The sequence below is a fragment of the Acomys minous genome (genome assembly GCF_964271855.1).
Source record: "Acomys minous genome assembly, chromosome: 4".
NCBI classification, from domain to species: Eukaryota; Metazoa; Chordata; class Mammalia; order Rodentia; family Muridae; genus Acomys; species Acomys minous.
The window spans coordinates 12,110,131-12,125,017 of NC_140486.1; the positions used below are offsets into that span (position 1 = coordinate 12,110,131).

General features: G+C 44.3%; 1 long non-coding RNA gene across 2 annotated transcripts in view; it reads left to right on the forward strand.

The window, feature by feature from the left end:
- The window catches only part of LOC311597001, a 48,679-nt gene extending 38,398 nt beyond the window's left edge, over window positions 1-10,281 (forward strand). For both annotated transcript variants that reach the window (XR_014779054.1, XR_014779055.1), the window contains one exon: window positions 10,165-10,281. This is a non-coding gene — a long non-coding RNA (uncharacterized lncRNA). The remainder of the gene's footprint in view (window positions 1-10,164) is intronic.
- The last annotated feature ends 4,606 nt before the right edge of the window (window positions 10,282-14,887 follow it).

Below are 14,887 nucleotides of genomic sequence, written 5' to 3' on the forward strand. Positions count from 1 at the left end.
AAGATGACTCAGAACCTTTAACATGTTGAGGCCTGCTTCAGCCTGTAGCATAACTTCAGCCATTTTGTCTTTAGTCTCCATTTTGATCATAAGGTGAAATTAAGTTCAAATTCTCAGGCTCTGCTTGCCTGACATAAGAATAGCCTTTAGCTTACAATTCATTACTTACTGAATAGGATAATAACAGAAGTGATGAATATATGTTCTGCTTGAATTAATAAGTGTATGTTATATATAAATAAAAATGCAATACTCTACTATGTTTCTTTCTCCTGGAATGGTGGAAAACTGAAAAGTCCCCAACACCTCCCCGCAAGAGAGGGCACTGGAAAGTCCCTAAGTTCCCCTACCCTAAATCCAAGCCACAGAGGTTATCTTAATTGCAAAGGTGGAGTATACTAAAGGGACTCCAAATGTGTGGGGTCAGAAATACGGTTGTAGCCAGTTTTAGAGAGTACAGTCCGAGGTAGCGCTCTTACCAGGTTTCTGGGACAGCCCTAATTGATTGTGCAGCGATCACTTCCCTCTCCTGTCTCTGAGCCATTGTAGAAGATCTGCAGTGCTGACAGTTTGCACAGCCCCACCAGTGGAGCACTGGAGAGAACCTCGTGAGGTGTGAGATACTTCCTAAGTCCCAGCTATCCAATGAACACCCTCCTATTTTAGCTGATCTATTTATATAGGAGATGCTTTGTGATAGACATAAGGTAATTTGTCACATATTGAGGCATTCATACTCTTGCTAACACTGCTAATACTACACATGTGACAACTGCAAACAACATGCAGTGTTTAGCAATAGAATCCTAGAAAGGGTGATACAGGCCGAGTGCTGCAGAGGATGGACAAACAGAGCAGTCAGAGTAGCTGCCGGTTGCTCAGGAATACATCCACAGAGTATATTGGAAGGAGGGGAAGTTGTTTGGGGTGGGAGTGGGGGTAAGGGTCCCAGATAAGAGGGCAGAAGTTAGTGCTTTAAGGAACTCCATCACAGCATTTAGCAACTGATAAACAGCAGCCTATCCAAGGAGCAGGGAGGGTGGTGGGTAGGCTTGCTGGCCTATGAGCTAAGATACCCGAGGACTAACTACATCTTTGTGTCTGTGAGCTGTGTGACCTTTAAAGAATTACCTTTCTTCTCTGAGCCTCAAATGACCTCATCGATAGAATGACAAGAGTAGCCAAATGGCCCAAAAGGTCTTATCCAGGCTCCAAATTCCTTATTTAGGATTTATGAAAGGGATTTATGTAGCGGGGTTTAAAGAATGCATATGTTTAGTTAATTTAGTAACGTGGCTTCATATGCACAAATTATGTCTACCCCAAGAGAGACAGAGTTCTATTAAAAGCCTGGCATTTATTTTGATCACGCTTAGAAATACTGCGGGAAACCGTGAGTGCAGCTCACGGAACCTCTGCTCACTCGTACCCCAGACAGATGACAAAGTGATAAGCAAAGCTAATCCCCAGGGGCAATATTTCTTCCCAAAGCATAGATATGAGTGAATTATTGCCATTCTTAATTGCCTAATGATTTCCCCCTTTCACGTAATCTTTTCAGGGGGAGGGTTTGTATTTTTACCATCTTGCAAATTCATATTGGCAGAGTGATATACATTGTCGAATAAAACACAGTGGCCAATCCATCAAAAATCAGGCTGCCGTTGTCCTGAGTTTTTTTTTTTTTTTTTTTTTGGAAAGTGTCGAAGGGGGAGGAGGAGAGTGGGGGATGTGGAGAGTTGGGAGGTGCAGAGTAAAGGAGCTCAGTGGCTTAGCACATCCTGTTGGGCCAGCAGAGCACCTGGCTCTCACCCCTGTGACTGGCTGAGCAGTCAGATCTCCTCCAGACTCTTTTCCTTCTAAGTTGAAGTTTTGGCTCTTTGGGGCACTCGCCTTATTAGCCATTGCTGTCTGGGGAACTCAGAAGGCAATTAGGCCAGGGAGCGAGTCGTTTGGGGGGTGGGTTATAATGGAATGTGGATACTTTTTTTTTCCCCTAGCTTAATTGTTTGCATCTGACCAGAAATCATTACCAGTTATGGCTGCTCGGTGGCATCTGCAAAACACAGCAGTGGCCCAGTGGAGTTCCTAAGATGTGACGGGAGGGGGTTCTTGAGATAGACCCGTTAGAGAGAAGGGGCCCTCGTCTCTTTTGATGGCAGGGGTGCTTATGCGACCTCAGAGAGAATATTTGTCTACTCTTCCACCTCCCTTCCATTTTCTGTGAAGTGAGGGCCAACAGCAGTGGCTGGAAAGCTTGGCAGTGCCTTCTGGTCCCTAAGGCAAATCAGGCTCAGCTGGGGACCTTACCAACCTCCCTTTGGTCAGGGTTCCACCCAAGGCCAATTAAACCAAACATCTTGGGGTGGGACCCGAGTGCCCGTCATATTAAAGCTTTCCAAATGCTTCCAAAGTGCACCTGAGGTCGAGAGTCAGGACCATAGGAAAGAGTCTCAGCCTTGGATTCCTGGAAATAATTATCCTAAATTTCTCCATGAGCAGGGGCAGGAGAAGTGACTAGGAAGAGAAATCATGAGAATCCTGGCTCCCACAAGCAATTTTCTCAGCAGTCATTTATTGAGACCCACTAGTGCAGGACAAAGACCTAGGTGCTGCTCTGGCTGCTGCGGCTGGGAGGAGGCAGGCAGTGGTTCGATCTGTCCCGCAGATGTGAGCAACTGGTCTCACCAGCATTGAGTAGGCCTGAAAGAGATGACAGAAAAAGTCCTGGCTGTTCAAGAAAGGAAACCAAATCTAAAGAGTGGGAAGTATTTTCCTTCTGTGTCACTATGACTAAATACCTGACAGAAACAAGAAAGAAGGCATTTCCTTCGGCTTGTGGTTTCTGGCTGTCCCGGTAGAGCTGACGGGGGCAGGAGAACGTGGCAAAGATTCCTCATATGGTAGTAGACTGGGAAGCTGGCTAGGACCAGGTGTAGGGGTAGACCTCAAATGACTACTCATCTATTGCTAACAGTCAGACCTCTGAAGGGCTCCAAAGCTTTCAAAATAGCGCACAAAAGGTGGACCGAGTTCAAATCATGAGACATTTCAGGCATTTCAGATTCAAGTCGCAGCAGTCAGGTGAAAAGGAAATGGTTCTAGGCCAGTGCTGTCCAATACAACTTTTAACAGAAGAGCATATGTTATTTTAAAGTTTTCTAGTAACTCCATCAAAACAGTAAAAGGAAGCAGTAAAGTTTAATGGCATTTGGTTCAGCTAGTTAGCGCTGAGATCCAATGCCAACAGGTGATCATTATGAGAAATTTGCAGGCTGGTTTACATTCTTTGTGCCAACTTTTCAAAATGAGGATTTCATACATGCATCTCAGTTTGGATGAGCCAGACTTCAGGTGTGCCATTGCTGGTGGGTCACGCATTCTTGGTCAGAGGGATCTGACACAGATAGAGTAAACTATGTCTGCTGAGATGAACTGAGGAAGATAAGAGGCCAACCATGGCCAAGCAAAGAGTGAGGGGGCAGGTGCATGTGGCCTGGATTGTCTGAATAAGTTGCTAGTCAAAATACAAACCCAAAGTACAGGGATACTTATTCAAAAGTGGTGGCTCATGAAGTCAAGCAGAAGTCAGAAACTCAAGAAATTGAGTTTCTCCCTTTTCGAGCTGGCCCTGCTCATGTCAGTCTCTGGAACAAATCACTAACTTGACTCTTCCTCCTTCCTTGAGTGCATAAGTTCCAGAGTGATAGAGAATTACTCTACCCAAGTGCCTGTGAGGAAACTTCTCTCCGACACCAATGGGTAGATGTGAGCGCCTTAGAGGCTCTCCAGGTGTGATGGCTAATTTTGGTTGTCCACTTGAAACACCTGGGAAGAAGGACCCTTGCTTGAGGTATTGCCTCCATCAGATTGACCTGTGGACATATCTGTGGATCATTTCCTTGACCTCTAACTGTGTAGGAGGACCCAGCCCACTGTAGGTGATGCTAATCCCTACCCCTTGCTGTATAAGAAAGGTAGCTAAGAAAGTCAGAGCATTTGTCCAGGGTCTCTTCTTCAGCTCTTGTCTTCCGGTGCCTGCCTTGAGTTCCAGGACTGTAAGTGTAACATGTAAGATGAAATCAACCCATTCTGCCCCAAGTGGTTTATGGTCTCTGATCACAGAAACAAAAAGGCACATAAGCATACCAGGTGAATTCACTCTTTGGCTTGTGTGTCTAGCATGCCCTGTGAGGCTGCTTCTAAGCTTCATAGGAAGATCACATCTGTCACATGAAGAACTAATGAGAAGGACCTGCCTTCCAGATTCTGCATGTGGGATGTCAGACCCACAGCAGTTGCAGCTGTGCGACCTAACAGAAAAAGCAGGGACATTTCAAAAATCTGACTTCACTGAGCCACTGAGTGAACCAACTCTGGAGAAGTCTTGCAAAATGATCTTTAGGACTCAGAAACAGTTAATAATAAGTAAATTTTCATAAGCACCTGTGGATAGGCAGCCTACGGCATCCTCAGAGTCACAGTGAGAGATGGAGCCATCAGAAGGCAGACTAAGAGGGCCCTGAAAAAGGTGTACACCCCAGCTTCTCACCCAGTCGTCAATGATGATCTGGCTCCACTGCTGTCCTCAGATTTGGGATCGGCCCCCCATGTTCTACATGGGAAATGAACCCACATGGGGAATTTGGGTTGCTTCTGATGGAAGTGTTAGTTGGCTGTGTGGCTGAGTATACAAGTCACCAATCTATGACTGCTATACTTTCTGAGCATTGCATTTTCGGCAGCTGAAAATGCTGGAACCCTATGTCCTACCTCAGTAAAAACATGTATTGTGTACCAGCCTAGGATGGGAGGAAACAGAAGCAGAGATGTTATGCCAAAACAAGTCATGGCAAAACAAGAAATCTGATTTATTTAACTGGGAGTTTGTTCCTTTCTATTGTTGTGTGATAGTCTATTGTATGAATAGAACAGGAAGTACATATCCATTCTATTGGACCAGAGAAGACATAAGGCACATGCTTGTGATTTATGCGGACAAGACGACATAAGCAGGTGCATAATATTTTTATTGATTATTTGGAAATTTCCCACAATGCACCCCAATCACACTCACTACCCAAGTCTACCTTCCCACCCTTGTGCGTTCCCCTAAAAGAAAATAATATATACCAAGTCTAATTTGTGTTTCCTGAATACTCATTGGAGTGTGGTCAAACTTCCAGTGGCCAGCCCCTGGGATAACTGAGTTCTTCCCTGCCCCACCCCCACCCCCATCTGAAGCCATCAATTGTGAAGAGCTACACTTCAGCGTCACACATTCCCTCTCACAACTTTAAAGGACCCTCCCTCTTCAATGGCTCACTATTTAAACTATTTCTTTATCTTCTTTCTTTTCTCCCCACCCCCCTTTTTTTGAAGGGTGTGGTTGTCACAGAATCCTACAGTGTCTTTCATTCTCAACCAATTATGAGTCTACAGTCATTGATGCCCCTGATGTTGCGTCCCGCCTTTCCTCAGACTTAGCTTTTGGAGTCCTCCTTGTCAGGCAGTGATCCTGGTGGTTGGAGAGATGCTTGGCAGACTGGTCCATCACTCTGACTTATCTCGATGGGTCTGCAAGTTGCTAGGTGTAGGCATTGGGCACCTTCACTTCTCTACGTCTTGGTTGTGAATGACTTCAAGAGAGCCACTTACCTTTTGCTGAGCCTTAGTCTTCTCATATGCACACCTACTTTGTAGCATGTTGGGAAGTTCAAATTAGAGATGGACAAACAAACATCACTGACTCTAAAAGCAAGCTATCAATGAAGGCTATCACAAGTCTGCACACCCCCATTCTGGGTTGGATAGAGTAAATATCTGGTCTGTTCCTGCTGGATGGATGCAAACTGTCTGAGTCATTTCATTCTCCCTTCTTTACTGTGGACATAATGTTTGTGTACCATTCCAAACCTATATGTTGAAACCTAGTCAAGATTGTGATAGTGTCAGGGGCAGGGCCTGGGGGGTCATAAGGTCACAAGGGAGTAATGGCTTGTAAGAGAGGCCCCAGACAGCTGTTTTCTCCTCTTTCTTCTGCCATGTGAAATCATCAAAAAGCCTTTTGTCATGGAATCTACCTTGATCCTCAGCCCCCAGAGCTGGGAAATAAGTGTCTGTACATTTGCCACACTGTTTGTGGCTTGGGGTTAGAACAGCCTGGATGAACTCAGACAGTATCAGAGTCTGTGGCACCTGGCGAATCTGGATGTGGGAGGGAAAAATGATCACTCAGCCATCAGTCTTGAGTGCAGAAAGATGAGGACACAGGAAAGCAGCTCAACAACATCTGGCACAGAGCTTTCAGGTGCTGCCGCCCATGTGCTTCTCACCTGCCAGCAGCCTTCTTAGCTCCCAATCCTTGACCGACTGTGGGAGGTGCTTCCAGAGCGGGATAAACTCCTTTAAACCATTTGCTTCTGACCTCCACCCATCAGCCTCTTGTCAACCACCACCAGGAGGAAGGCAAAGGCCTTAATTGATCAGGCCCGGCAGTAGCCTTGAGATCTGATTCGGGTATTGACTGCTGAGGAGCCTGCCTCCATTGCTAGGAGCAGCTGAACATCAAAACTATTAACCTCTGGCCTTAGCAGTTGGCGAGGCAGCCCAGCAGCAGTAATTAGGAAGTCAATCGGAATCGCCTGTCTCACTTACACTGGCATGTCAGTCAATAGCAGCAGTGACAGGTTCATTAGGCCCAGGCCATGCAAGCCCAGACTGTAACAACCTCATAAAATACACCAACGACTCGGGCCAGAGAGAAATCCGCCTGAAGGACTAGAGTGGATGACAATATGTATTGATTAGGGCTCCAGCAATTTATGAAGTGCTACTTGTTGGCCAGCCTTTCTGACTCAGTGCTAAATTTCCCCAACTAGTTGCAAGATGAAACCAAATGTTACCCTTTAAAAAGTGAGAGAAAGTAAGCTGTTAGTTGGCAGAGCTGCTTCTTCTTCTTCTTCTTCTTCTTCTTCTTCTTCTTCTTCTTCTTCTTCTTCTTCTTCTTCTTCTTCTTCTCCTTCTTCTCCTAATGTTAGTTATTCTAGAGAATAATCTATTGGGGTAGAATGTCAAAGTTTATTTAAGGCTGAAGTCATACCTTTGGCTGTGACCATCAGACTTTGACCATCTGGAGAAGACAAAAAATAGGATAGGCTATGTGATTACAGGGACTCTGCCTTTGGAGAGACGGAGTGATTTAGGTACTCATTTCTTCCTGGCATTTTTAATGGCTCATCTGACTTGTACCAGGGGGACAGCTGACACCTGGGTTTTCACAGCCAATTTAAGAGCTCAGCAGGAGTGGGGGAAAGGGAGCAACATAGGATACCTTTTGACTTTTGCCCCAACCTTGTGAATGACACTGATTGGTCATATTTTCTAGAGATCGTGCCTGCCTCTAATCAACCTGAATAGCTGGGCAGTTATCTGGAAGCCTCATTCAGGACCATGCCCTTGAAAACAGCACAAGGACAGGTGACATGTCTGGGACTTAACTGGACTTACATACTACCTTCCCATAAGCTATGGGAAACAGCCAGAGGAGTAAGGAATTGTGAATGACCCAGGGTTCAAGGTTCTAAATGTAAGAACTCATTGGCAGGTGGAGGCTTGAAGTTGGCTTGAATTTAATAAGATTCCCCAAACTCACATCCCCGACACCAGTGCCCATCTGGATTACCCTTGGAGGGGATGGCCCTGCCACAAGGAGCTCTCACACTAAAACAGACAGATGGTGGTCAGAGGCAGGTCAGATGGGCCGAATCCACTCACTGCTATATGGCAAATGAGCTGTCACCCTGAGAAAGAGCCCTGCCTCCTTCACCTATAAAATGAGATTAAAAATATCACTGTTTCCATCCACTGTGGTTACTGTGAATTACTGATAAAATAATGGGGCAACAGCTTTTTGTTTTGTTTTGTTTGTTTTGCAAAACATTGTGTCTGTGCAAAAGTTGAGGCCTAAGGAGACCATCAACTGACCTCATCCCATCTCTCAGGGAGGCAGAAAACTTCCGCAGGGGTCTTTGGGAGTTGGAGCTTTCTTTCCCATGTCTGATGGACATGTCAAGACTGATCAACTGATCGCCGGACATTGTAAGATGCCCCAGGTGACCTCGTTCTCCTTCCTGTGGCTACTGTTGTAAGAACCAGTAACAAAGTGGCAAACATGCCCAGCAAGCTATGTTTCAAAATACTTGATTTCCCTGACATGTATTCACCGTGTAACGGGACGGTGGTGCGCTGGCGCTACAATGCACATGTGGCAGTTGGTTGGTTCTCTCCTTCTACCATGTGGTCCTGGGGATTGAACTCAGGTCATCAAGCTCGGCAGTAAGTGCCTTTACCTCCCAGGCCATCTCCAAAAAGAAGGCAGTCCCTCAAGCAGAACTTAGTGCTTGCCATCCACTCATCCTCCAAGCTCGCTCACTGCTGTGAGCTTAAGTGAGCCCCTGCCTTCTTTTCCCAGGGCACCTGTCCCTGAGTCTGACACTGAGATAGACTTTTGCAATCTAGGTACATCCAAAGCAACAAAAGACCATTTTCACCAGAAGAGGAGCATCTGCATGTACTTGACAAGCCTACTTTCAACCTGGCGATCTCTCCATACCCTTGACTTCCCACTTGTGGGTGCTACGCAGTATTAGTTCAGGGAAGGGTCAATGGGAACTGATGCCCACTCCCCACTATGAGAACAGCAGAGAACCCCACCTTCCTTTCAAAGTGAGTCATTCTGATCTCTGCTCCCAACTCTATAACCATGTCTGGATGACCTGGAGCCGGACCTTCATTTTTAAACCTTACGAAGCCTCAAAAATTGTCAAACCATAAGAACTGTACAAATGTTAGGCCAAGCACTGACATTTAAATGACTGTGCTGTTTGTATCTTTGTGTTGAAAAGGCAACATTTTAAGGAGAATATTTTGTGGCTGTTTAAAGAGAATATTTTGTGATTGTCTCATCAATATGTGTTATTCCAGTTTGCATCAGTAGCCTGGGAAACAGTCAAACTGTTAATACAAACTGGTTTTTATGTGTAAGAGAAGAGTGCAGAAGTGGAGGGGCTATTTTTTTTATTTCTTAATGGCTATCTTATCAACTAGCTCTGTCTTCCTTGTTGCTTACAGTGGTACTGTTTGCCGTGTGGCTCAGTGGCTCAGGTTTCATGTGGAAGTTAAGATGGACCATGTGTGTGGCGGTGGGGGGGGGGGGTGGACACACTTTTCTCCCACTGAAGCTCAATTCCCATTCATTGAAGACATGTGTCCCTGCCAGCTCATTCCAAAGGAGAGTTGAATATCTGCAAAGTGGCAGAGGTAGATGCTTTAGGGGACTTGAAAGACACGGGCTATAGAGGTCTCCTCTTCTTGCCACCATGATCGTCCCTACTTTGTAATTATTCCCGTGAACACTGGCAGGGGCACATGAGAGTCTGTGGGACCACCAGCTTGCCACAAAGCCTGCACAAGAAACACTTAGGTGCCGAGACGGAGCAACCAGCCAATTACCACTTTCTTTGCACCTGGGCCCGTTGCAGCCATTTTTATCATTTTGCTGTGCTTCATTGACCAATGGATTTTTTTTCCAGCTTTGCACTTTTTTTATTACTATTATTTTTATCTTCATCGTTACCTCCGTGCCTCTGATGGCGTTTAGATATGAACAGCCTATGAACCTTCGAGCCCGATTGTGCCACGACAAAAATATTGTCGTTTACATTCTGTGCCAAAGTATTATATAAAAACACATCAACGAAAAGGAAATTCAGGAAGCTGGGAGTAAAGATATATAGTCAGCAAAGTATATAACTTCTGGCATATTACTGCTTAATCCTAACATAATTATTCTCATCCTTTTATTTGATTAACTTCTAATGGTTCCTCTTGGTGTTAAAGGTCCCACTCTGATCATTTGATTTTAGTGTCTGCTATAATTACCGATAATGTTCTTTGCAAGACAATTTAATGATAACCGCATAATGGCCTATATGAAGAAAGCTGCAGGGTTTCAAAGCTTTTGAGTAATATAAAATACATTAGACTAACACAAGCTATCAACATGACAGGGAATGTTTGATTTACACTCAGGACTATGTTATAGCGTCGTGAGTTTTTTTTTTCTTTTTCTTTTCCTTTTCCTTTTTTTTTTTCTTTTTGCAGCCATTTACAATAAATGACAGAACAGTTGGACAATCTGCAACTTGCTGATTGCAAAAAAGAAAAAAAATGCATTGTGAAGTTTGGAATGGTGCAGTAGCAGCCAGGAGATCTCTGGGAGAGCAGTGTCCTTGGGGTAGAGCTGGGACACGGTCGAGAGGCCTGACTTCCAATTCCCCGCGAGTGGATTCCAAATGGCCTCCCCTACCAAATAGGTAGCTGGCTAAAAGTCAACAAACGGCTCTCTTATCTCATCTCCTTGTACCCTGGATTCCAGCAGCTCAGATCTTCCACACCAATCCTGCCTCTTGGGTTACTTGTTAGCTCTAGGCTCCTCTCTGGGTTGCCCTCCTCACTCAGACAACTACTTTTAGGATCAAAATAATAAAAATTTTTTCCAGTCACTTTATCTCTCCTCCCTAAACAGGCATATGAGCGAACAAACAGAATACAGTCAACAGTTTGGTCCAAACCCTGATGCCCAACAGAACAGACCCGCTCTTCTTGCTCACTCCTGGCCAATCCCCCCCCCTCCCCCCCGCCATAGACATTCTGCACTTGGGAGCCTGGCACACGTGTCTTTTTCACTGGAAATAAAGTGATCACTCACAACTCCGGCCAAATGCAGCATAATTGATGGTGTGAGTAGATGGAGAAAATTTCCTGTCAGAAAAAAAGGTTAACTGCGGACATATTACACCCAGGGTCTCTGATTCCAGGATAATGGCATTTGGACAAAAGTAGGTCCCCATCCTTTTTATAGCACTTTATGCCCCATTAGTATTACTGCAAGTCTCAGGACCTGCCTGCTCGGGCACTTAATCAAAAGCAATGGGTTGAAAATCATGTTTCAGCTCTCCTCATATTTGATTCATTCCTTCTAGATAGGAAGAAGTAAAAAACACATTACTAGCATCAAAACAGCACATGCATTATGCGCTAAGCAGTTGAGAGGGCTATCATTGGACTTTATCCCTTTGGGTGCTTAGTTGGACAAGCACTTCCCTATTCATCCATTCGGTGGGCTGAGGTGGCCATATTTCATTTTTCCCCTCCCCTCTGACAGACAATCTGTTAGTTTTCCACAGATCTCTCTTTTAAAGACACATTCATGTCACTTATTTTAATTGTAGGCTTCAGGCAGCAAAGCCCAGAATATCTCTCTTCTCTCTCTCTCTCTCTCTCTCTCTCTCTCTCTCTCTCTCTCTCTCTCCCATGTCTGTCTCTGTCTCTGTCTCTCTCGCCCTCTCTATCTGTCTCTGTCTCTCTGTCTTTATCTGTCTGTCTGTCTGTCTGTCTGTCTGTCTCTCTCTCTCTCTCTCTCTCTCTCTCTCTCTTTCTCTCTCTCTCTCTCTCTCAACTGGAAACCCACTCCTTAGATGTAGCTCCTTCGAGAGTGGAATCTAATAATAGGAGAGGCACATTTCTTGGGGGAAGAATTAATTTATACACTTAATTACTCGGGATCCACTTCAAGCTCTCTGCCTTAACGCTCTCTCTTTCTTTTGGAGCGTTTTTAACTAAACACTGAGTGCTCTGACAGCCCCTGAGGAGAGCCTGCCTCATTTAGTTGGAGAGGCCTGGCTCCTTCCTACCTTGGCCCTCGTGGCCCGCTTTCTGTACCCTCTAGGAGGAGATGGGGCCTCAGCCGTGGATCTGAGGGCCTGTGCCTCTTAATATTGATTGGGATGGGGTGAGAGGTGCTTCGGTTCAGTGAACTGCTGTCTGTCACTCCTGCGCTCTCTGCTGTTTCCCAGCGGACCTTCAGCTAGATGCTCAGTCCCAGTATAACTCTGGAAAATGAAATAATTTCTTCTATCTGTTCAAAATGGGGGCAATGGCCAGGCCCCTGCTCATTCAGAAGGTCTTAGTCTAAGGAAAAGGTGTTTTCTATGTAAGGGAATGTGTCCCACATCTTGTCCAGAGAGTCAAGAAAGGACATAGTCAACTGAAAACTGCAGTGTGGGAAAAGCTTGCCCGCACTGGCTTGAGATGGAGGGAGTTATTGCTTGCTTCCAACATCAAAGACAAGTAGAACAAACAATGGGCTACAATAGAGCCAAAAAGGCCAGTACAGCTGCTCCTGACAGCCTAGGGATTAATTCTAGAGGCTGGGCATCCAAACCACTAGAGTTGCCAGAGTCCAGCTGTGTGCCGCGAGGGCAGACTGGCACATGCCTATCTCTAGGAATGCATGAGGGTTAAAAATTGGGAAGCAGTATGTGACACACAGAAATCATCTGACTCCAAATGGAGACCAATTGGTCTCCTGAGCATCCCTCCAATGTGTCAACATTTGGAGATGTATCCACTGTTTATAGATCAGCCATATTAAATGCACACGATATCTGAGAGTGACAAAAATAAAACATGATATTAACATCACATTGAGATTAATTTAGGTTCAATCTTGTGCTGCCTTCATAGAATATTTCATTTAAATTATGGTATCAAGTTGAAAATGTCTTCTTAGGATCATATATCCCATTACAGAGCAGTATAAATTCTGCATGTTAACATGATAATTATTTTTAAACCTTGTGAAAAAAATCTAGAAGAAAACTAAACCAACCATTTATCAAGTCTCAGGAAAGAGGACTATAAATCCTCTGGAAAGGGGACTGTAAATCCTTTTCTTATGCTTGGAAGAAATATAGAAACTATTAAAGGAAGAGAGGGGCAGACTTGGCTATATAGAACAACAAAATATGCTTTCCCCCCCCCATGAGACAGGGTTTCTCTATGTAACCTTGGCTATCTTAAACTCACTTTGTAGACCAGGCTGGCCTCGAACTCACAGCGATCCACCTGCCACAAAATATACTTTTAAAGAAAAGTACTATAGCCACTGAGACAAAGGGTTAATTTCTTCATCATTTACAATCACAATGTTACTTAATAAGAAGATATGAGGTTTCTACAAGCTACAAATATGTATATATATGTATATATATTACCCCAAGTGTGCACATATATATTTCATAGAATAGAAAATACAACCAGTAAACAAAAAAGAAATGTTCAACCTCCTTAGAAATAAAAAAGTAACTCAAGTAATATTTATTTTCTCAAGCATCAACTGTTAACTCAAACTTTCAGTGTATTCTGCTTTATCATCTCATTTTTTTCTACTTGATTTAACTTACCAACCTGTCAAATGCACTAGCATCAGGTTAATGTGCTTTCCCCCCCCCCCCCATGTTATAAAGTGATTTTATTAAATTGATTTAGACATACTGTAGGTCGAATAATATTTTCTGAGGTTAATGTTCTTAGGGCACATAGCATTTCAGTCAAGGAGCAGAGCAACAGTAAATTAATCAGAATTTTAAATTAATTGTTTAAAAAACATCATTTGTATATTAAAGTGTATATGTAGACAGTAGCCTCATTGGCTTGGAACTCACTATTTTAGCTGAGGTTGGCCTTGAACTTGTGTCAATACTCCTCCCTTTGCGTTCCTGGTGCTGAGATTACATAGTGTCTTGCCATGCCCTGATAAATAACTATTCCAAAACACTTTGATTGGGAGTGGGGGGATCTGGAGAGACAGCATAACAGTTAAGTTCTTGCTGTATAGTTGTGGGGACTCTAGATCCCAGCACCCATGTAACAGGCGAGATACCCCAGAAATGCTCCAGAGATCTGGAGCTCTCCTCCAGCCTCCATTGCGCACATGTGCGTGTCATACATGCACACACATAAATAAAACCTTTAAAAGTTTTCCTTTTTATTCTGGTATCTCAAACTGCTTCTGTTGTGTATCCTCGTTGGTCTTTTAAGTAGATACAACCTTCCAGAGAGCAACCCAAAGCCATAAAAAGGTTTATACTTTTAAGCCAGGAACCCCACTGCTGGGTCTACCCTTAAAAGCCATCCCAGAAGATGACAAAGCTAATCTGAGAAGTTCTTTATTGTAGCATGGCTTATGATGATAAGAATTGATGTCAAGCTAGCCCCACAGGAGGAGTTTGTATCATGTTCACTCTGTGAGTACTTGCTGATCTTACAAAGGTCACCTGGTGGAAAAGGCTCCTTTTACTATTATAGGAAAAGCTAGTTCATAAAATTGAAGGTCCATTTCCATTATGTACTAAACAAACACATGGGCAAAAAGACAGAAACACATCAAAATGATGGCAGTCACTGAGATAACTACACTTCCAGAGGGGATTAAAAACCAAGACCAACCCCCCTGACAATGAGCAGAGAGACATCTTGTTGTTGTTGGTTTTCTTACATTAACAAAGGGCAAACAGATATCAGTCCTTTGTTGATTCCAGCTTGATGTCTGGCTTGGTGACCAACACTGTTTTGTGCCTAGGACTCAAAAAAAAAAAAAAAAAAAAAAAAAAAAAAAAAAAGAATCAAATCCAGGCTGTGCAATGCAGTAGAAAGAAGATAGACAAACACCAGCAGACCACCATGCCACCCACCAACCTGCCCTCCAGTGTATGGCACAGGCGGCCATAGAAACCCACTTGCTGCCATGCCATGCAGCATGAATGGAGAATGTCACCCAGGGGCATCCTATCCTCGTGCCCAGCCTGCAGCAGGAACCACCACAATGTATGCATATGTGGTGGTCAGATGGGAGAGACAGAGAAGTGGAGCAGCTTGAGCATTAATGACAAGAGACGGAAGTGGAGATTTGAGGATGAAGAGGAGTATCCTGCTGTGAGTGTCCAGCCTCACCACCCGGAGCCATGGAGGAGTCCCAGTCAGA